This window comes from Osmerus eperlanus, chromosome 15 (assembly GCF_963692335.1).
Source record: "Osmerus eperlanus chromosome 15, fOsmEpe2.1, whole genome shotgun sequence".
Classification (NCBI taxonomy): domain Eukaryota; kingdom Metazoa; phylum Chordata; class Actinopteri; order Osmeriformes; family Osmeridae; genus Osmerus; species Osmerus eperlanus.
Genome location: NC_085032.1, coordinates 174,373 through 193,286, shown reverse-complemented (window position 1 = coordinate 193,286; position 18,914 = coordinate 174,373). Strand labels below are relative to the sequence as shown.

Sequence of the window (18,914 nt, the reverse complement as noted above, 5' to 3'; positions counted from 1 at the left end):
CATGCCGTCACGCTAAGACGGGAGGCGAGGGGGTTAGAAAGGGTTACAAAAGGGTTACAAAAGCCAGAGAGATGCACAGTCTCTTTCGTGAGTCTTTCCGTTGGCCTCACGGTGGGGTTCCATGGTGTAACGGTCAGCACTCTGGACTCTGAATCCAGCAATCCGAGTTCAAATCTCGGTGGAACCTACAAGAGCTTTTTATCTGAGAACCCAAACCCGCCCTTGACAGCGGCTGCTTGGTTTCAACCTTCTTCTCAGGACACAGGGTTTGGGACCAATCATCGTCCTGTGAAGAACTGCTGGCAGATCCGGGCATGGTTGAAGTCAGCCCCTGCTGGACAGATGGTTCCACGTGTCCCGCTTTTTTGTGCAAGTGTAACGCTGAAGAATACGCGTTGTTCAGTTATTGCTAAAGGGACATGTAAAACCATGCCCCCTAATAGTGTTACCATGGTGTTGGTGTGGGGACAGTGGGATGGGGGCTGCATTCGCCCATTCTTGTGTGGAGCGGTGCCGGGTGAACCCCCTTCTTGGGATGTTCGGGATAAATCCCCTTTCATCAAGTTACAAACACAAATATTCGTGTTTTTCATATAATGTTGTTAAGAAGAGCCAAGTTAGCTACTTTAAATGATGTTATTCATCTAGTCTAGGTAACTTCAGTCATTTGAGGAGTGATGCGATGGTTCTGATAGCCGCACGTGTTAGCGACGAGAAACGTAAAACTATACGATCACGACTCATTTTCTGTTCTATTGTAAATGTGTTTTTGCTCATTCTTGTTTGGAGCCATGCCGGATGTCCCGAACAGCCACCCGGTCATCTTACTGCAACACACGAATGTCTGACAGAAATAAAGTGTCCTTCAAATCAAGTTCTGTGAGATGCCAGTGAACCACACTAAGCAAAAAGAGCATTTCTCCCCGTCAGGGAATTGAACCCTGGTCTCCCGCGTGACAGGCGGGGATACTGACCACTATACTAACGAGGACACGGTAGTCTGACTCGGAGCGCCGTGCTAGCTCACGAGGTTACACGCGGCAAAGAGGCCAAATCAACTGAGAGCAAGGCCAACGACGGTCCACGCAAGAGCAGGGCATTGGCCGGGAATCGAACCCCGGCCTCCCGCGTGACAGGCGAGAATTCTACCACTGAACCACCAACGCTTCCGTGACGAGCCAGACGTGACGTCACGTGACAGAACGCCGTCATGCCGTCACGCTAAGACGGGAGGCGAGGGGGTTAGAAAGGGTTACAAAAGGGTTACAAAAGCCAGAGAGATGCACAGTCTCTTTCGTGAGTCTTTCCGTCTGCCTCACGGTGGGGTTCCATGGTGTAACGGTCAGCACTCTGGACTCTGAATCCAGCAATCCGAGTTCAAATCTCGGTGGAACCTACAAGAGCTTTTTATCTGAGAACCCAAACCCGCCCTTGACAGCGGCTGCTTGGTTTCAGCCTTCTTCTCAGGACACAGGGTTTGGGACCAATCATCGTCCTGTGAAGAACTGCTGGCAGATCCGGGCGTGGTTGAAGTCAGCCCCTGCTGGACAGATGGTTCCACGTGTCCCGCTTTTTTGTGCAAGTGTAACGCTGAAGAATACGCGTTGTTCAGTTATTGCTAAAGGGACATGTAAAACCATGCCCCCTAATAGTGTTACCATGGTGTTGGTGTGGGGACAGTGGGATGGGGGCTGCATTCGCCCATTCTTGTGTGGAGCGGTGCCGGGTGAACCCCCTTCTTGGGATGTTCGGGATAAATCCCCTTTCATCAAGTTACAAACACAAATATTCGTGTTTTTCATATAATGTTGTTAAGAAGAGCCAAGTTAGCTACTTTAAATGATGTTATTCATCTAGTCTAGGTAACTTCAGTCATTTGAGGAGTGATGCGATGGTTCTGATAGCCGCACGTGTTAGCGACGAGAAACGTAAAACTATACGATCACGACTCATTTTCTGTTCTATTGTAAATGTGTTTTTGCTCATTCTTGTTTGGAGCCATGCCGGATGTCCCGAACAGCCACCCGGTCATCTTACTGCAACACACGAATGTCTGACAGAAATAAAGTGTCCTTCAAATCAAGTTCTGTGAGATGCCAGTGAACCACACTAAGCAAAAAGAGCATTTCTCCCCGTCAGGGAATTGAACCCTGGTCTCCCGCGTGACAGGCGGGGATACTGACCACTATACTAACGAGGACACGGTAGTCTGACTCGGAGCGCCGTGCTAGCTCACGAGGTTACACGCGGCAAAGAGGCCAAATCAACTGAAAGCAAGGCCAACGACGGTCCACGCAAGAGCAGGGCATTGGCCGGGAATTGAACCCCGGCCTCCCGCGTGACAGGCGAGAATTCTACCACTGAACCACCAACGCTTCCGTGACGAGCCAGACGTGACGTCACGTGCCAGAACGCCGTCACGCCGTCACGCTAAGACGGGAGGCGAGAGGGTTAGAAAGGGTTACAAAAGGGTTACAAAATCCAGAGAGATGCACAGTCTCTTTCGTGAGTCTTTCCTTCGGCCTCACGGTGGGGTTCCATGGTGTAACGGTCAGCACTCTGGACTCTGAATCCAGCAATCCGAGTTCAAATCTCGGTGGAACCTACAAGAGCTTTTTATCTGAGAACCCAAACCCGCCCTTGACAGCGGCTGCTTGGTTTCAACCTTCTTCTCAGGACACAGGGTTTGGGACCAATCATCGTCCTGTGAAGAACTGCTGGCAGATCCGGGCGTGGTTGAAGTCAGCCCCTGCTGGACAGATGGTTCCACGTGTCCCGCTTTTTTGTGCAAGTGTAACGCTGAAGAATACGCGTTGTTCAGTTATTGCTAAAGGGACATGTAAAACCATGCCCCCTAATAGTGTTACCATGGTGTTGGTGTGGGGACAGTGGGATGGGGGCTGCATTCGCCCATTCTTGTGTGGAGCGGTGCGGGGTGAACCCCCTTCTTGGGATGTTCGGGATAAATCCCCTTTCATCAAGTTACAAACACAAATATTCGTGTTTTTCATATAATGTTGTTAAGAAGAGCCAAGTTAGCTACTTTAAATGATGTTATTCATCTAGTCTAGGTAACTTCAGTCATTTGAGGAGTGATGCGATGGTTCTGATAGCCGCACGTGTTAGCGACGAGAAACGTAAAACTATACGATCACGACTCATTTTCTGTTCTATTGTAAATGTGTTTTTGCTCATTCTTGTTTGGAGCCATGCCGGATGTCCCGAATAGCCACCCGGTCATCTTACTGCAACACACGAATGTCTGACAGAAATAAAGTGTCCTTCAAATCAAGTTCTGTGAGATGCCAGTGAACCACACTAAGCAAAAATAGCATTTCTCCCCGTCAGGGAATTGAACCCTGGTCTCCCGCGTGACAGGCGGGGATACTGACCACTATACTAACGAGGACACGGTAGTCTGACTCGGAGCGCCGTGCTAGCTCACGAGGTTACACGCGGCAAAGAGGCCAAATCAACTGAAAGCAAGGCCAACGACGGTCCACGCAAGAGCAGGGCATTGGCCGGGAATCGAACCCCGGCCTCCCGCGTGACAGGCGAGAATTCTACCACTGAACCACCAACGCTTCCGTGACGAGCCAGACGTGACGTCACGTGACAGAACTCCGTCATGCCGTCACGCTAAGACGGGAGGCGAGGGGGTTAGAAAGGGTTACAAAAGGGTTACAAAAGCCAGAGAGATGCACAGTCTCTTTCGTGAGTCTTTCCGTCTGCCTCACGGTGGGGTTCCATGGTGTAACGGTCAGCACTCTGGACTCTGAATCCAGCAATCCGAGTTCAAATCTCGGTGGAACCTACAAGAGCTTTTTATCTGAGAACCCAAACCCGCCCTTGACAGCGGCTGCTTGGTTTCAACCTTCTTCTCAGGACACAGGGTTTGGGACCAATCATCGTCCTGTGAAGAACTGCTGGCAGATCCGGGCGTGGTTGAAGTCAGCCCCTGCTGGACAGATGGTTCCACGTGTCCCGCTTTTTTGTGCAAGTGTAACGCTGAAGAATACGCGTTGTTCAGTTATTGCTAAAGGGACATGTAAAACCATGCCCCCTAATAGTGTTACCATGGTGTTGGTGTGGGGACAGTGGGATGGGGGCTGCATTCGCCCATTCTTGTGTGGAGCGGTGCGGGGTGAACCCCCTTCTTGGGATGTTCGGGATAAATCCCCTTTCATCAAGATACAAACACAAATATTCGTGTTTTTCATATAATGTTGTTAAGAAGAGCCAAGTTAGCTACTTTAAATGATGTTATTCATCTAGTCTAGGTAACTTCAGTCATTTGAGGAGTGATGCGATGGTTCTGATAGCCGCACGTGTTAGCGACGAGAAACGTAAAACTATACGATCACGACTCATTTTCTGTTCTATTGTAAATGTGTTTTTGCTCATTCTTGTTTGGAGCCATGCCGGATGTCCCGAATAGCCACCCGGTCATCTTACTGCAACACACGAATGTCTGACAGAAATAAAGTGTCCTTCAAATCAAGTTCTGTGAGATGCCAGTGAACCACACTAAGCAAAAAGAGCATTTCTCCCCGTCAGGGAATTGAACCCTGGTCTCCCGCGTGACAGGCGGGGATACTGACCACTATACTAACGAGGACACAGTAGTCTGACTCGGAGCGCCGTGCTAGCTCACGAGGTTACACGCGGCAAAGAGGCCAAATCAACTAAAAGCAAGGCCAACGACGGTCCACGCAAGAGCAGTGCATTGGCCGGGAATCGAACCCGGGCCTCCCGCGTGGCAGGCGAGAATTCTACCACTGAACCACCAACGCTTCCGTGACGAGCCAGACGTGACGTCACGTGCCAGAACGCCGTCACGCCGTCACGCTAAGACGGGAGGCGAGAGGGTTAGAAAGGGTTACAAAAGGGTTACAAAATCCAGAGAGATGCACAGTCTCTTTCGTGAGTCTTTCCGTCGGCCTCACGGTGGGGTTCCATGGTGTAACGGTCAGCACTCTGGACTCTGAATCCAGCAATCCGAGTTCAAATCTCGGTGGAACCTACAAGAGCTTTTTATCTGAGAACCCAAACCCGCCCTTGACAGCGGCTGCTTGGTTTCAACCTTCTTCTCAGGACACAGGGTTTGGGACCAATCATCGTCCTGTGAAGAACTGCTGGCAGATCCGGGCGTGGTTGAAGTCAGCCCCTGCTGGACAGATGGTTCCACGTGTCCCGCTTTTTTGTGCAAGTGTAACGCTGAAGAATACGCGTTGTTCAGTTATTGCTAAAGGGACATGTAAAACCATGCCCCCTAATAGTGTTACCATGGTGTTGGTGTGGGGACAGTGGGATGGGGGCTGCATTCGCCCATTCTTGTGTGGAGCGGTGCCGGGTGAACCCCCTTCTTGGGATGTTCGGGATAAATCCCCTTTCATCAAGTTACAAACACAAATATTCGTGTTTTTCATATAATGTTGTTAAGAAGAGCCAAGTTAGCTACTTTAAATGATGTTATTCATCTAGTCTAGGTAACTTCAGTCATTTGAGGAGTGATGCGATGGTTCTGATAGCCGCACGTGTTAGCGACGAGAAACGTAAAACTATACGATCACGACTCATTTTCTGTTCTATTGTAAATGTGTTTTTGCTCATTCTTGTTTGGAGCCATGCCGGATGTCCCGAACAGCCACCCGGTCATCTTACTGCAACACACGAATGTCTGACAGAAATAAAGTGTCCTTCAAATCAAGTTCTGTGAGATGCCAGTGAACCACACTAAGCAAAAAGAGCATTTCTCCCCGTCAGGGAATTGAACCCTGGTCTCCCGCGTGACAGGCGGGGATACTGACCACTATACTAACGAGGACACGGTAGTCTGACTCGGAGCGCCGTGCTAGCTCACGAGGTTACACGCGGCAAAGAGGCCAAATCAACTGAAAGCAAGGCCAACGACGGTCCACGCAAGAGCAGGGCATTGGCCGGGAATCGAACCCCGGCCTCCCGCGTGACAGGCGAGAATTCTACCACTGAACCACCAACGCTTCCGTGACGAGCCAGACATGACGTCACGTGACAGAACGCCGTCATGCCGTCACGCTAAGACGGGAGGCGAGGGGGTTAGAAAGGGTTACAAAAGGGTTACAAAAGCCAGAGAGATGCACAGTCTCTTTCGTGAGTCTTTCCGTCGGCCTCACGGTGGGGTTCCATGGTGTAACGGTCAGCACTCTGGACTCTGAATCCAGCAATCCGAGTTCAAATCTCGGTGGAACCTACAAGAGCTTTTTATCTGAGAACCCAAACCCGCCCTTGACAGCGGCTGCTTGGTTTCAACCTTCTTCTCAGGACACAGGGTTTGGGACCAATCATCGTCCTGTGAAGAACTGCTGGCAGATCCGGGCGTGGTTGAAGTCAGCCCCTGCTGGACAGATGGTTCCACGTGTCCCGCTTTTTTGTGCAAGTGTAACGCTGAAGAATACGCGTTGTTCAGTTATTGCTAAAGGGACATGTAAAACCATGCCCCCTAATAGTGTTACCATGGTGTTGGTGTGGGGACAGTGGGATGGGGGCTGCATTCGCCCATTCTTGTGTGGAGCGGTGCCGGGTGAACCCCCTTCTTGGGATGTTCGGGATAAATCCCCTTTCATCAAGTTACAAACACAAATATTCGTGTTTTTCATATAATGTTGTTAAGAAGAGCCAAGTTAGCTACTTTAAATGATGTTATTCATCTAGTCTAGGTAACTTCAGTCATTTGAGGAGTGATGCGATGGTTCTGATAGCCGCACGTGTTAGCGACGAGAAACGTAAAACTATACGATCACGACTCATTTTCTGTTCTATTGTAAATGTGTTTTTGCTCATTCTTGTTTGGAGCCATGCCGGATGTCCCGAACAGCCACCCGGTCATCTTACTGCAACACACGAATGTCTGACAGAAATAAAGTGTCCTTCAAATCAAGTTCTGTGAGATGCCAGTGAACCACACTAAGCAAAAAGAGCATTTCTCCCCGTCAGGGAATTGAACCCTGGTCTCCCGCGTGACAGGCGGGGATACTGACCACTATACTAACGAGGACACGGTAGTCTGACTCGGAGCGCCGTGCTAGCTCACGAGGTTACACGCGGCAAAGAGGCCAAATCAACTGAAAGCAAGGCCAACGACGGTCCACGCAAGAGCAGGGCATTGGCCGGGAATCGAACCCCGGCCTCCCGCGTGACAGGCGAGAATTCTACCACTGAACCACCAACGCTTCCGTGACGAGCCAGACGTGACGTCACGTGACAGAACGCCGTCATGCCGTCACGCTAAGACGGGAGGCGAGGGGGTTAGAAAGGGTTACAAAAGGGTTACAAAAGCCAGAGAGATGCACAGTCTCTTTCGTGAGTCTTTCCGTCGGCCTCACGGTGGGGTTCCATGGTGTAACGGTCAGCACTCTGGACTCTGAATCCAGCAATCCGAGTTCAAATCTCGGTGGAACCTACAAGAGCTTTTTATCTGAGAACCCAAACCCGCCCTTGACAGCGGCTGCTTGGTTTCAACCTTCTTCTCAGGACACAGGGTTTGGGACCAATCATCGTCCTGTGAAGAACTGCTGGCAGATCCGGGCGTGGTTGAAGTCAGCCCCTGCTGGACAGATGGTTCCACGTGTCCCGCTTTTTTGTGCAAGTGTAACGCTGAAGAATACGCGTTGTTCAGTTATTGCTAAAGGGACATGTAAAACCATGCCCCCTAATAGTGTTACCATGGTGTTGGTGTGGGGACAGTGGGATGGGGGCTGCATTCGCCCATTCTTGTGTGGAGCGGTGCCGGGTGAACCCCCTTCTTGGGATGTTCGGGATAAATCCCCTTTCATCAAGTTACAAACACAAATATTCGTGTTTTTCATATAATGTTGTTAAGAAGAGCCAAGTTAGCTACTTTAAATGATGTTATTCATCTAGTCTAGGTAACTTCAGTCATTTGAGGAGTGATGCGATGGTTCTGATAGCCGCACGTGTTAGCGACGAGAAACGTAAAACTATACGATCACGACTCATTTTCTGTTCTATTGTAAATGTGTTTTTGCTCATTCTTGTTTGGAGCCATGCCGGATGTCCCGAATAGCCACCTTACTGCAACACACGAATGTCTGACAGAAATAAAGTGTCCTTCAAATCAAGTTCTGTGAGATGCCAGTGAACCACACTAAGCAAAAAGAGCATTTCTCCCCGTCAGGGAATTGAACCCTGGTCTCCCGCGTGACAGGCGGGGATACTGACCACGATACTAACGAGGACACGGTAGTGTGACTCGGAGCGCCGTGCTAGCTCACGAGGTTACACGCGGCAAAGAGGCCAAATCAACTGAAAGCAAGGCCAACGACGGTCCACGCAAGAGCAGGGCATTGGCCGGGAATCGAACCCCGGCCTCCCGCGTGACAGGCGAGAATTCTACCACTGAACCACCAACGCTTCCGTGACGAGCCAGATGTGACGTCACGTGACAGAACGCCGTCATGCCGTCACGCTAAGACGGGAGGCGAGGGAGTTAGAAAGGGTTACAAAAGGGTTACAAAAGCCAGAGAGATGCACAGTCTCTTTCGTGAGTCTTTCCGTCTGCCTCACGGTGGGGTTCCATGGTGTAACGGTCAGCACTCTGGACTCTGAATCCAGCAATCCGAGTTCAAATCTCGGTGGAACCTACAAGAGCTTTTTATCTGAGAACCCAAACCCGCCCTTGACAGCGGCTGCTTGGTTTCAACCTTCTTCTCAGGACACAGGGTTTGGGACCAATCATCGTCCTGTGAAGAACTGCTGGCAGATCCGGGCGTGGTTGAAGTCAGCCCCTGCTGGACAGATGGTTCCACGTGTCCCGCTTTTTTGTGCAAGTGTAACGCTGAAGAATACGCGTTGTTCAGTTATTGCTAAAGGGACATGTAAAACCATGCCCCCTAATAGTGTTACCATGGTGTTGGTGTGGGGACAGTGGGATGGGGGCTGCATTCGCCCATTCTTGTGTGGAGCGGTGCGGGGTGAACCCCCTTCTTGGGATGTTCGGGATAAATCCCCTTTCATCAAGTTACAAACACAAATATTCGTGTTTTTCATATAATGTTGTTAAGAAGAGCCAAGTTAGCTACTTTAAATGATGTTATTCATCTAGTCTAGGTAACTTCAGTCATTTGAGGAGTGATGCGATGGTTCTGATAGCCGCACGTGTTAGCGACGAGAAACGTAAAACTATACGATCACGACTCATTTTCTGTTCTATTGTAAATGTGTTTTTGCTCATTCTTGTTTGGAGCCATGCCGGATGTCCCGAACAGCCACCCGGTCATCTTACTGCAACACACGAATGTCTGACAGAAATAAAGTGTCCTTCAAATCAAGTTCTGTGAGATGCCAGTGAACCACACTAAGCAAAAAGAGCATTTCTACCCGTCAGGGAATTGAACCCTGGTCTCCCGCGTGACAGGCGGGGATACTGACCACTATACTAACGAGGACACGGTAGTCTGACTCGGAGCGCCGTGCTAGCTCACGAGGTTACACGCGGCAAAGAGGCCAAATCAACTGAAAGCAAGGCCAACGACGGTCCACGCAAGAGCAGGGCATTGGCCGGGAATCGAACCCCGGCCTCCCGCGTGACAGGCGAGAATTCTACCACTGAACCACCAACGCTTCCGTGACGAGCCAGACGTGACGTCACGTGACAGAACGCCGTCATGCCGTCACGCTAAGACGGGAGGCGAGGGGGTTAGAAAGGGTTACAAAAGGGTTACAAAAGCCAGAGAGATGCACAGTCTCTTTCGTGAGTCTTTCCGTCGGCCTCACGGTGGGGTTCCATGGTGTAACGGTCAGCACTCTGGACTCTGAATCCAGCAATCCGAGTTCAAATCTCGGTGGAACCTACAAGAGCTTTTTATCTGAGAACCCAAACCCGCCCTTGACAGCGGCTGCTTGGTTTCAACCTTCTTCTCAGGACACAGGGTTTGGGACCAATCATCGTCCTGTGAAGAACTGCTGGCAGATCCGGGCGTGGTTGAAGTCAGCCCCTGCTGGACAGATGGTTCCACGTGTCCCGCTTTTTTGTGCAAGTGTAACGCTGAAGAATACGCGTTGTTCAGTTATTGCTAAAGGGACATGTAAAACCATGCCCCCTAATAGTGTTACCATGGTGTTGGTGTGGGGACAGTGGGATGGGGGCTGCATTCGCCCATTCTTGTGTGGAGCGGTGCCGGGTGAACCCCCTTCTTGGGATGTTCGGGATAAATCCCCTTTCATCAAGTTACAAACACAAATATTCGTGTTTTTCATATAATGTTGTTAAGAAGAGCCAAGTTAGCTACTTTAAATGATGTTATTCATCTAGTCTAGGTAACTTCAGTCATTTGAGGAGTGATGCGATGGTTCTGATAGCCGCACGTGTTAGCGACGAGAAACGTAAAACTATACGATCACGACTCATTTTCTGTTCTATTGTAAATGTGTTTTTGCTCATTCTTGTTTGGAGCCATGCCGGATGTCCCGAACAGCCACCCGGTCATCTTACTGCAACACACGAATGTCTGACAGAAATAAAGTGTCCTTCAAATCAAGTTCTGTGAGATGCCAGTGAACCACACTAAGCAAAAAGAGCATTTCTCCCCGTCAGGGAATTGAACCCTGGTCTCCCGCGTGACAGGCGGGGATACTGACCACTATACTAACGAGGACACGGTAGTCTGACTCGGAGCGCCGTGCTAGCTCACGAGGTTACACGCGGCAAAGAGGCCAAATCAACTGAAAGCAAGGCCAACGACGGTCCACGCAAGAGCAGGGCATTGGCCGGGAATCGAACCCCGGCCTCCCGCGTGACAGGCGAGAATTCTACCACTGAACCACCAACGCTTCCGTGACGAGCCAGACGTGACGTCACGTGACAGAACGCCGTCATGCCGTCACGCTAAGACGGGAGGCGAGGGGGTTAGAAAGGGTTACAAAAGGGTTACAAAAGCCAGAGAGATGCACAGTCTCTTTCGTGAGTCTTTCCGTCTGCCTCACGGTGGGGTTCCATGGTGTAACGGTCAGCACTCTGGACTCTGAATCCAGCAATCCGAGTTCAAATCTCGGTGGAACCTACAAGAGCTTTTTATCTGAGAACCCAAACCCGCCCTTGACAGCGGCTGCTTGGTTTCAACCTTCTTCTCAGGACACAGGGTTTGGGACCAATCATCGTCCTGTGAAGAACTGCTGGCAGATCCGGGCGTGGTTGAAGTCAGCCCCTGCTGGACAGATGGTTCCACGTGTCCCGCTTTTTTGTGCAAGTGTAACGCTGAAGAATACGCGTTGTTCAGTTATTGCTAAAGGGACATGTAAAACCATGCCCCCTAATAGTGTTACCATGGTGTTGGTGTGGGGACAGTGGGATGGGGGCTGCATTCGCCCATTCTTGTGTGGAGCGGTGCCGGGTGAACCCCCTTCTTGGGATGTTCGGGATAAATCCCCTTTCATCAAGTTACAAACACAAATATTCGTGTTTTTCATATAATGTTGTTAAGAAGAGCCAAGTTAGCTACTTTAAATGATGTTATTCATCTAGTCTAGGTAACTTCAGTCATTTGAGGAGTGATGCGATGGTTCTGATAGCCGCACGTGTTAGCGACGAGAAACGTAAAACTATACGATCACGACTCATTTTCTGTTCTATTGTAAATGTGTTTTTGCTCATTCTTGTTTGGAGCCATGCCGGATGTCCCGAACAGCCACCCGGTCATCTTACTGCAACACACGAATGTCTGACAGAAATAAAGTGTCCTTCAAATCAAGTTCTGTGAGATGCCAGTGAACCACACTAAGCAAAAAGAGCATTTCTCCCCGTCAGGGAATTGAACCCTGGTCTCCCGCGTGACAGGCGGGGATACTGACCACTATACTAACGAGGACACGGTAGTCTGACTCGGAGCGCCGTGCTAGCTCACGAGGTTACACGCGGCAAAGAGGCCAAATCAACTGAAAGCAAGGCCAACGACGGTCCACGCAAGAGCAGGGCATTGGCCGGGAATCGAACCCCGGCCTCCCGCGTGACAGGCGAGAATTCTACCACTGAACCACCAACGCTTCCGTGACGAGCCAGACGTGACGTCACGTGACAGAACGCCGTCATGCCGTCACGCTAAGACGGGAGGCGAGGGGGTTAGAAAGGGTTACAAAAGGGTTACAAAAGCCAGAGAGATGCACAGTCTCTTTCGTGAGTCTTTCCGTCCGCCTCACGGTGGGGTTCCATGGTGTAACGGTCAGCACTCTGGACTCTGAATCCAGCAATCCGAGTTCAAATCTCGGTGGAACCTACAAGAGCTTTTTATCTGAGAACCCAAACCCGCCCTTGACAGCGGCTGCTTGGTTTCAACCTTCTTCTCAGGACACAGGGTTTGGGACCAATCATCGTCCTGTGAAGAACTGCTGGCAGATCCGGGCGTGGTTGAAGTCAGCCCCTGCTGGACAGATGGTTCCACGTGTCCCGCTTTTTTGTGCAAGTGTAACGCTGAAGAATACGCGTTGTTCAGTTATTGCTAAAGGGACATGTAAAACCATGCCCCCTAATAGTGTTACCATGGTGTTGGTGTGGGGACAGTGGGATGGGGGCTGCATTCGCCCATTCTTGTGTGGAGCGGTGCGGGGTGAACCCCCTTCTTGGGATGTTCGGGATAAATCCCCTTTCATCAAGTTACAAACACAAATATTCGTGTTTTTCATATAATGTTGTTAAGAAGAGCCAAGTTAGCTACTTTAAATGATGTTATTCATCTAGTCTAGGTAACTTCAGTCATTTGAGGAGTGATGCGATGGTTCTGATAGCCGCACGTGTTAGCGACGAGAAACGTAAAACTATACGATCACGACTCATTTTCTGTTCTATTGTAAATGTGTTTTTGCTCATTCTTGTTTGGAGCCATGCCGGATGTCCCGAACAGCCACCCGGTCATCTTACTGCAACACACGAATGTCTGACAGAAATAAAGTGTCCTTCAAATCAAGTTCTGTGAGATGCCAGTGAACCACACTAAGCAAAAAGAGCATTTCTCCCCGTCAGGGAATTGAACCCTGGTCTCCCGCGTGACAGGCGGGGATACTGACCACTATACTAACGAGGACACGGTAGTCTGACTCGGAGCGCCGTGCTAGCTCACGAGGTTACACGCGGCAAAGAGGCCAAATCAACTGAAAGCAAGGCCAACGACGGTCCACGCAAGAGCAGGGCATTGGCCGGGAATCGAACCCCGGCCTCCCGCGTGACAGGCGAGAATTCTACCACTGAACCACCAACGCTTCCGTGACGAGCCAGACGTGACGTCACGTGACAGAACGCCGTCATGCCGTCACGCTAAGACGGGAGGCGAGGGGGTTAGAAAGGGTTACAAAAGGGTTACAAAAGCCAGAGAGATGCACAGTCTCTTTCGTGAGTCTTTCCGTCTGCCTCACGGTGGGGTTCCATGGTGTAACGGTCAGCACTCTGGACTCTGAATCCAGCAATCCGAGTTCAAATCTCGGTGGAACCTACAAGAGCTTTTTATCTGAGAACCCAAACCCGCCCTTGACAGCGGCTGCTTGGTTTCAACCTTCTTCTCAGGACACAGGGTTTGGGACCAATCATCGTCCTGTGAAGAACTGCTGGCAGATCCGGGCGTGGTTGAAGTCAGCCCCTGCTGGACAGATGGTTCCACGTGTCCCGCTTTTTTGTGCAAGTGTAACGCTGAAGAATACGCGTTGTTCAGTTATTGCTAAAGGGACATGTAAAACCATGCCCCCTAATAGTGTTACCATGGTGTTGGTGTGGGGACAGTGGGATGGGGGCTGCATTCGCCCATTCTTGTGTGGAGCGGTGCCGGGTGAACCCCCTTCTTGGGATGTTCGGGATAAATCCCCTTTCATCAAGTTACAAACACAAATATTCGTGTTTTTCATATAATGTTGTTAAGAAGAGCCAAGTTAGCTACTTTAAATGATGTTATTCATCTAGTCTAGGTAACTTCAGTCATTTGAGGAGTGATGCGATGGTTCTGATAGCCGCACGTGTTAGCGACGAGAAACGTAAAACTATACGATCACGACTCATTTTCTGTTCTATTGTAAATGTGTTTTTGCTCATTCTTGTTTGGAGCCATGCCGGATGTCCCGAACAGCCACCCGGTCATCTTACTGCAACACACGAATGTCTGACAGAAATAAAGTGTCCTTCAAATCAAGTTCTGTGAGATGCCAGTGAACCACACTAAGCAAAAAGAGCATTTCTCCCCGTCAGGGAATTGAACCCTGGTCTCCCGCGTGACAGGCGGGGATACTGACCACTATACTAACGAGGACACGGTAGTCTGACTCGGAGCGCCGTGCTAGCTCACGAGGTTACACGCGGCAAAGAGGCCAAATCAACTGAAAGCAAGGCCAACGACGGTCCACGCAAGAGCAGGGCATTGGCCGGGAATCGAACCCCGGCCTCCCGCGTGACAGGCGAGAATTCTACCACTGAACCACCAACGCTTCCGTGACGAGCCAGACGTGACGTCACGTGACAGAACGCCGTCATGCCGTCACGCTAAGACGGGAGGCGAGGGGGTTAGAAAGGGTTACAAAAGGGTTACAAAAGCCAGAGAGATGCACAGTCTCTTTCGTGAGTCTTTCCGTCGGCCTCACGGTGGGGTTCCATGGTGTAACGGTCAGCACTCTGGACTCTGAATCCAGCAATCCGAGTTCAAATCTCGGTGGAACCTACAAGAGCTTTTTATCTGAGAACCCAAACCCGCCCTTGACAGCGGCTGCTTGGTTTCAACCTTCTTCTCAGGACACAGGGTTTGGGACCAATCATCGTCCTGTGAAGAACTGCTGGCAGATCCGGGCGTGGTTGAAGTCAGCCCCTGCTGGACAGATGGTTCCACGTGTCCCGCTTTTTTGTGCAAGTGTAACGCTGAAGAATACGCGTTGTTCAGTTATTGCTAAAGGGACATGTAAAACCATGCCCCCTAATAGTGTTACCATGGTGTTGGTGTGGGGACAGTGGGATGGGGGCTGCATTCGCCCATTCTTGTGTGGAGCGGTGCCGGGTGAACCCCCTTCTTGGGATGTTCGGGATAAATCCCCTTTCATCAAGTTACAAACACAAATATTCGTGTTTTTCATATAATGTTGTTAAGAAGAGCCAAGTTAGCTACTTTAAATGATGTTATTCATCTAGTCTAGGTAACTTCAGTCATTTGAGGAGTGATGCGATGGTTCTGATAGCCGCACGTGTTAGCGACGAGAAACGTAAAACTATACGATCACGACTCATTTTCTGTTCTATTGTAAATGTGTTTTTGCTCATTCTTGTTTGGAGCCATGCCGGATGTCCCGAACAGCCACCCGGTCATCTTACTGCAACACACGAATGTCTGACAGAAATAAAGTGTCCTTCAAATCAAGTTCTGTGAGATGCCAGTGAACCACACTAAGCAAAAAGAGCATTTCTCCCCGTCAGGGAATTGAACCCTGGTCTCCCGCGTGACAGGCGGGGATACTGACCACTATACTAACGAGGACACGGTAGTCTGACTCGGAGCGCCGTGCTAGCTCACGAGGTTACACGCGGCAAAGAGGCCAAATCAACTGAAAGCAAGGCCAACGACGGTCCACGCAAGAGCAGGGCATTGGCCGGGAATCGAACCCCGGCCTCCCGCGTGACAGGCGAGAATTCTACCACTGAACCACCAACGCTTCCGTGACGAGCCAGACGTGACGTCACGTGACAGAACGCCGTCATGCCGTCACGCTAAGACGGGAGGCGAGGGGGTTAGAAAGGGTTACAAAAGGGTTACAAAAGCCAGAGAGATGCACAGTCTCTTTCGTGAGTCTTTCCGTCCGCCTCACGGTGGGGTTCCATGGTGTAACGGTCAGCACTCTGGACTCTGAATCCAGCAATCCGAGTTCAAATCTTGGTGGAACCTACAAGAGCTTTTTATCTGAGAACCCAAACCCGCCCTTGACAGCGGCTGCTTGGTTTCAACCTTCTTCTCAGGACACAGGGTTTGGGACCAATCATCGTCCTGTGAAGAACTGCTGGCAGATCCGGGCGTGGTTGAAGTCAGCCCCTGCTGGACAGATGGTTCCACGTGTCCCGCTTTTTTGTGCAAGTGTAACGCTGAAGAATACGCGTTGTTCAGTTATTGCTAAAGGGACATGTAAAACCATGCCCCCTAATAGTGTTACCATGGTGTTGGTGTGGGGACAGTGGGATGGGGGCTGCATTCGCCCATTCTTGTGTGGAGCGGTGCCGGGTGAACCCCCTTCTTGGGATGTTCGGGATAAATCCCCTTTCATCAAGTTACAAACACAAATATTCGTGTTTTTCATATAATGTTGTTAAGAAGAGCCAAGTTAGCTACTTTAAATGATGTTATTCATCTAGTCTAGGTAACTTCAGTCATTTGAGGAGTGATGCGATGGTTCTGATAGCCGCACGTGTTAGCGACGAGAAACGTAAAACTATACGATCACGACTCATTTTCTGTTCTATTGTAAATGTGTTTTTGCTCATTCTTGTTTGGAGCCATGCCGGATGTCCCGAACAGCCACCCGGTCATCTTACTGCAACACACGAATGTCTGACAGAAATAAAGTGTCCTTGAAATCAAGTTCTGTGAGATGCCAGTGAACCACACTAAGCAAAAAGAGCATTTCTCCCCGTCAGGGAATTGAACCCTGGTCTCCCGCGTGACAGGCAGGGATACTGACCACTATACTAACGAGGACACGGTAGTCTGACTCGGAGCGCCGTGCTAGCTCACGAGGTTACACGCGGCAAAGAGGCCAAATCAACTGAAAGCAAGGCCAACGACGGTCCACGCAAGAGCAGTGCATTGGCCGGGAATCGAACCCGGGCCTCCCGCGTGGCAGGCGAGAATTCTACCACTGAACCACCAACGCTTCCGTGACGAGCCAGACGTGACGTCACGTGCCAGAACGCCGTCACGCCGTCACGCTAAGACGGGAGGCGAGAGGGTTAGAAAGGGTTACAAAAGGGTTACAAAATCCAGAGAGATGCACAGTCTCTTTCGTGAGTCTTTCCGTCGGCCTCACGGTGGGGTTCCATGGTGTAACGGTCAGCACTCTGGACTCTGAATCCAGCAATCCGAGTTCAAATCTCGGTGGAACCTACAAGAGCTTTTTATCTGAGAACCCAAACCCGCCCTTGACAGCGGCTGCTTGGTTTCAACCTTCTTCTCAGGACACAGGGTTTGGGACCAATCATCGTCCTGTGAAGAACTGCTGGCAGATCCGGGCGTGGTTGAAGTCAGCCCCTGCTGGACAGATGGTTCCACGTGTCCCGCTTTTTTGTGCAAGTGTAACGCTGAAGAATACGCGTTGTTCAGTTATTGCTAAAGGGACATGTAAAACCATGCCCCCTAATAGTGTTACCATGGTGTTGGTGTGGGGACAGTGGGATGGGGGCTGCATTCGCCCATTCTTGTGTGGAGCGGTGCCGGGTGAACCCCCTTCTTGGGATGTTCGGGATAAATCCCCTTTCATCAAGTTACAAACACAAATATTCGTGTTTTTCATATAATGTTGTTAAGAAGAGCCAAGTTAGCTACTTTAAATGATGTTATTCATCTAGTCTAGGTAACTTCAGTCATTTGAGGAGTGATGCGATGGTTCTGATAGCCGCACGTGTTAGCGACGAGAAACGTAAAACTATACGATCACGACTCATTTTCTGTTCTATTGTAAATGTGTTTTTGCTCATTCTTGTTTGGAGCCATGCCGGATGTCCCGAACAGCCACCCGGTCATCTTACTGCAACACACGAATGTCTGACAGAAATAAAGTGTCCTTGAAATCAAGTTCTGTGAGATGCCAGTGAACCACACTAAGCAAAAAGAGCATTTCTCCCCGTCAGGGAATTGAACCCTGGTCTCCCGCGTGACAGGCAGGGATACTGACCACTATACTAACGAGGACACGGTAGTCTGACTCGGAGCGCCGTGCTAGCTCACGAGGTTACACGCGGCAAAGAGGCCAAATCAACTGAAAGCAAGGCCAACGACGGTCCACGCAAGAGCAGTGCATTGGCCGGGAATCGAACCCGGGCCTCCCGCGTGGCAGGCGAGAATTCTACCACTGAACCACCAACGCTTCCGTGACGAGCCAGACGTGACGTCACGTGCCAGAACGCCGTCACGCCGTCACGCTAAGACGGGAGGCGAGAGGGTTAGAAAGGGTTACAAAAGGGTTACAAAATCCAGAGAGATGCACAGTCTCTTTCGTGAGTCTTTCCGTCGGCCTCACGGTGGGGTTCCATGGTGTAACGGTCAGCACTCTGGACTCTGAATCCAGCAATCCGAGTTCAAATCTCGGTGGAACCTACAAGAGCTTTTTATCTGAGAACCCAAACCCGCCCTTGACAGCGGCTGCTTGGTTTCAACCTTCTTCTCAGGACACAGGGTTTGGGACCAATCATCGTCCTGTGAAGAACTGCTGGCAGATCCGGGCGTGGTTGAAGTCAGCCCCTGCTGGACAGATGGTTCCACGTGTCCCGCTTTTTTGTGCAAGTGTAACGCTGAAGAATACGCGTTGTTCAGTTATTGCTAAAGGGACATGTAAAACCATGCCCCCTAATAGTGTTACCATGGTGTTGGTGTGGGGACAGTGGGATGGGGGCTGCATTCGCCCATTCTTGTGTGGAGCGGTGCGGGGTGAACCCCCTTCTTGGGATGTTCGGGATAAATCCCCTTTCATCAAGTTACAAACACAAATATTCGTGTTTTTCATATAATGTTGTTAAGAAGAGCCAAGTTAGCTACTTTAAATGATGTTATTCATCTAGTCTAGGTAACTTCAGTCATTTGAGGAGTGATGCGATGGTTCTGATAGCCGCACGTGTTAGCGACGAGAAACGTAAAACTATACGATCACGACTCATTTTCTGTTCTATTGTAAATGTGTTTTTGCTCATTCTTGTTTGG

At 50.3% G+C, this 18,914-nt stretch overlaps 31 non-coding genes across 31 annotated transcripts; 16 read left to right on the top strand and 15 right to left on the bottom strand.

The window, feature by feature from the left end:
• Nucleotides 1-115: 115 nt before the first annotated feature.
• Nucleotides 116-187, top strand: trnaq-cug (transfer RNA glutamine (anticodon CUG)). Its single transcript has one exon. It is a non-coding gene; the product is annotated as a tRNA-Gln (tRNA).
• Nucleotides 188-1,095: 908 nt separating this feature from the next.
• On the bottom strand, nt 1,096-1,166 carry trnad-guc (transfer RNA aspartic acid (anticodon GUC)). The gene has a single exon. It is a non-coding gene; the product is annotated as a tRNA-Asp (tRNA).
• A 158-nt stretch (nt 1,167-1,324) lies between these two features.
• On the top strand, nt 1,325-1,396 carry trnaq-cug (transfer RNA glutamine (anticodon CUG)). Its single transcript has one exon. It is a non-coding gene; the product is annotated as a tRNA-Gln (tRNA).
• Nucleotides 1,397-2,533: 1,137 nt separating this feature from the next.
• trnaq-cug (transfer RNA glutamine (anticodon CUG)) lies at nt 2,534-2,605 on the top strand. Its single transcript has one exon. It is a non-coding gene; the product is annotated as a tRNA-Gln (tRNA).
• A 908-nt stretch (nt 2,606-3,513) lies between these two features.
• Nucleotides 3,514-3,584, bottom strand: trnad-guc (transfer RNA aspartic acid (anticodon GUC)). The gene has a single exon. It is a non-coding gene; the product is annotated as a tRNA-Asp (tRNA).
• A 158-nt stretch (nt 3,585-3,742) lies between these two features.
• On the top strand, nt 3,743-3,814 carry trnaq-cug (transfer RNA glutamine (anticodon CUG)). The gene has a single exon. It is a non-coding gene; the product is annotated as a tRNA-Gln (tRNA).
• Nucleotides 3,815-4,722: 908 nt separating this feature from the next.
• On the bottom strand, nt 4,723-4,793 carry trnag-gcc (transfer RNA glycine (anticodon GCC)). The gene has a single exon. It is a non-coding gene; the product is annotated as a tRNA-Gly (tRNA).
• Nucleotides 4,794-4,951: 158 nt separating this feature from the next.
• trnaq-cug (transfer RNA glutamine (anticodon CUG)) lies at nt 4,952-5,023 on the top strand. Its single transcript has one exon. It is a non-coding gene; the product is annotated as a tRNA-Gln (tRNA).
• Nucleotides 5,024-5,931: 908 nt separating this feature from the next.
• trnad-guc (transfer RNA aspartic acid (anticodon GUC)) lies at nt 5,932-6,002 on the bottom strand. Its single transcript has one exon. It is a non-coding gene; the product is annotated as a tRNA-Asp (tRNA).
• Nucleotides 6,003-6,160: 158 nt separating this feature from the next.
• trnaq-cug (transfer RNA glutamine (anticodon CUG)) lies at nt 6,161-6,232 on the top strand. The gene has a single exon. It is a non-coding gene; the product is annotated as a tRNA-Gln (tRNA).
• A 908-nt stretch (nt 6,233-7,140) lies between these two features.
• Nucleotides 7,141-7,211, bottom strand: trnad-guc (transfer RNA aspartic acid (anticodon GUC)). Its single transcript has one exon. It is a non-coding gene; the product is annotated as a tRNA-Asp (tRNA).
• Nucleotides 7,212-7,369: 158 nt separating this feature from the next.
• On the top strand, nt 7,370-7,441 carry trnaq-cug (transfer RNA glutamine (anticodon CUG)). Its single transcript has one exon. It is a non-coding gene; the product is annotated as a tRNA-Gln (tRNA).
• A 900-nt stretch (nt 7,442-8,341) lies between these two features.
• On the bottom strand, nt 8,342-8,412 carry trnad-guc (transfer RNA aspartic acid (anticodon GUC)). The gene has a single exon. It is a non-coding gene; the product is annotated as a tRNA-Asp (tRNA).
• Nucleotides 8,413-8,570: 158 nt separating this feature from the next.
• On the top strand, nt 8,571-8,642 carry trnaq-cug (transfer RNA glutamine (anticodon CUG)). The gene has a single exon. It is a non-coding gene; the product is annotated as a tRNA-Gln (tRNA).
• A 908-nt stretch (nt 8,643-9,550) lies between these two features.
• trnad-guc (transfer RNA aspartic acid (anticodon GUC)) lies at nt 9,551-9,621 on the bottom strand. The gene has a single exon. It is a non-coding gene; the product is annotated as a tRNA-Asp (tRNA).
• Nucleotides 9,622-9,779: 158 nt separating this feature from the next.
• Nucleotides 9,780-9,851, top strand: trnaq-cug (transfer RNA glutamine (anticodon CUG)). Its single transcript has one exon. It is a non-coding gene; the product is annotated as a tRNA-Gln (tRNA).
• Nucleotides 9,852-10,759: 908 nt separating this feature from the next.
• Nucleotides 10,760-10,830, bottom strand: trnad-guc (transfer RNA aspartic acid (anticodon GUC)). The gene has a single exon. It is a non-coding gene; the product is annotated as a tRNA-Asp (tRNA).
• Nucleotides 10,831-10,988: 158 nt separating this feature from the next.
• Nucleotides 10,989-11,060, top strand: trnaq-cug (transfer RNA glutamine (anticodon CUG)). Its single transcript has one exon. It is a non-coding gene; the product is annotated as a tRNA-Gln (tRNA).
• A 908-nt stretch (nt 11,061-11,968) lies between these two features.
• On the bottom strand, nt 11,969-12,039 carry trnad-guc (transfer RNA aspartic acid (anticodon GUC)). The gene has a single exon. It is a non-coding gene; the product is annotated as a tRNA-Asp (tRNA).
• A 158-nt stretch (nt 12,040-12,197) lies between these two features.
• trnaq-cug (transfer RNA glutamine (anticodon CUG)) lies at nt 12,198-12,269 on the top strand. The gene has a single exon. It is a non-coding gene; the product is annotated as a tRNA-Gln (tRNA).
• A 908-nt stretch (nt 12,270-13,177) lies between these two features.
• trnad-guc (transfer RNA aspartic acid (anticodon GUC)) lies at nt 13,178-13,248 on the bottom strand. Its single transcript has one exon. It is a non-coding gene; the product is annotated as a tRNA-Asp (tRNA).
• Nucleotides 13,249-13,406: 158 nt separating this feature from the next.
• trnaq-cug (transfer RNA glutamine (anticodon CUG)) lies at nt 13,407-13,478 on the top strand. The gene has a single exon. It is a non-coding gene; the product is annotated as a tRNA-Gln (tRNA).
• Nucleotides 13,479-14,386: 908 nt separating this feature from the next.
• On the bottom strand, nt 14,387-14,457 carry trnad-guc (transfer RNA aspartic acid (anticodon GUC)). The gene has a single exon. It is a non-coding gene; the product is annotated as a tRNA-Asp (tRNA).
• A 158-nt stretch (nt 14,458-14,615) lies between these two features.
• Nucleotides 14,616-14,687, top strand: trnaq-cug (transfer RNA glutamine (anticodon CUG)). Its single transcript has one exon. It is a non-coding gene; the product is annotated as a tRNA-Gln (tRNA).
• Nucleotides 14,688-15,419: 732 nt separating this feature from the next.
• trnad-guc (transfer RNA aspartic acid (anticodon GUC)) lies at nt 15,420-15,491 on the bottom strand. The gene has a single exon. It is a non-coding gene; the product is annotated as a tRNA-Asp (tRNA).
• A 104-nt stretch (nt 15,492-15,595) lies between these two features.
• On the bottom strand, nt 15,596-15,666 carry trnad-guc (transfer RNA aspartic acid (anticodon GUC)). Its single transcript has one exon. It is a non-coding gene; the product is annotated as a tRNA-Asp (tRNA).
• Nucleotides 15,667-15,824: 158 nt separating this feature from the next.
• trnaq-cug (transfer RNA glutamine (anticodon CUG)) lies at nt 15,825-15,896 on the top strand. The gene has a single exon. It is a non-coding gene; the product is annotated as a tRNA-Gln (tRNA).
• A 908-nt stretch (nt 15,897-16,804) lies between these two features.
• On the bottom strand, nt 16,805-16,875 carry trnag-gcc (transfer RNA glycine (anticodon GCC)). Its single transcript has one exon. It is a non-coding gene; the product is annotated as a tRNA-Gly (tRNA).
• A 158-nt stretch (nt 16,876-17,033) lies between these two features.
• On the top strand, nt 17,034-17,105 carry trnaq-cug (transfer RNA glutamine (anticodon CUG)). Its single transcript has one exon. It is a non-coding gene; the product is annotated as a tRNA-Gln (tRNA).
• A 908-nt stretch (nt 17,106-18,013) lies between these two features.
• Nucleotides 18,014-18,084, bottom strand: trnag-gcc (transfer RNA glycine (anticodon GCC)). Its single transcript has one exon. It is a non-coding gene; the product is annotated as a tRNA-Gly (tRNA).
• Nucleotides 18,085-18,242: 158 nt separating this feature from the next.
• On the top strand, nt 18,243-18,314 carry trnaq-cug (transfer RNA glutamine (anticodon CUG)). The gene has a single exon. It is a non-coding gene; the product is annotated as a tRNA-Gln (tRNA).
• The last annotated feature ends 600 nt before the right edge of the window (nt 18,315-18,914 follow it).